This window comes from Vespa mandarinia, chromosome 8 (assembly GCF_050613455.1).
Source record: "Vespa mandarinia isolate Hongniang chromosome 8, ASM5061345v1, whole genome shotgun sequence".
In the NCBI taxonomy this organism is placed as follows: domain Eukaryota; kingdom Metazoa; phylum Arthropoda; class Insecta; order Hymenoptera; family Vespidae; genus Vespa; species Vespa mandarinia.
The window spans coordinates 3,959,684-3,960,000 of NC_140817.1; the positions used below are offsets into that span (position 1 = coordinate 3,959,684).

At 24.6% G+C, this 317-nt stretch overlaps 1 protein-coding gene across 2 annotated transcripts in view; it reads left to right on the forward strand.

Moving 5' to 3' along the window:
- Positions 1-259: 259 nt before the first annotated feature.
- Positions 260-317, forward strand: part of LOC118446517 (uncharacterized) — a 50,248-nt gene continuing 50,190 nt past the window's right edge. Inside the window, exon 1 of one of the 2 annotated variants that reach the window (XM_035877274.2) lies at positions 260-317. This exon is cut by the window's right edge and continues 1,740 nt beyond it. The gene's annotated coding sequence lies outside the window, so the exon portion shown is untranslated. The other variant, XM_035877266.2, reaches the window with a different exon arrangement.

The window sequence follows — 317 nt, forward strand, 5'->3', positions numbered from 1 at the left end:
AAAAAAAACAAACAAACAAACAAACAAACAAACAAACAAAAAAGAAAAGAAGAAAAAAGGATTATTTATTTATTCATTTATTTAGTAAAGTCACTGATACTAATACGCGTTTATTTCGCGAATATCACTTACTCGGTGTGGGAAATTAATTTTTCCTCATTTTTTTCTCTTTTTTTTTTTTTTTTTTTGTATTTATTTTCTTTCTCTTTCTCCCCTCTTTTTTTTCCTTTTTCCGTTCTTTTCGTACAGTGATATAAGGAAGAAAAAAAAAAAAAAAAGAAAAAAAAAACAGGTGAAAAGATAAAAGTCGATGATTC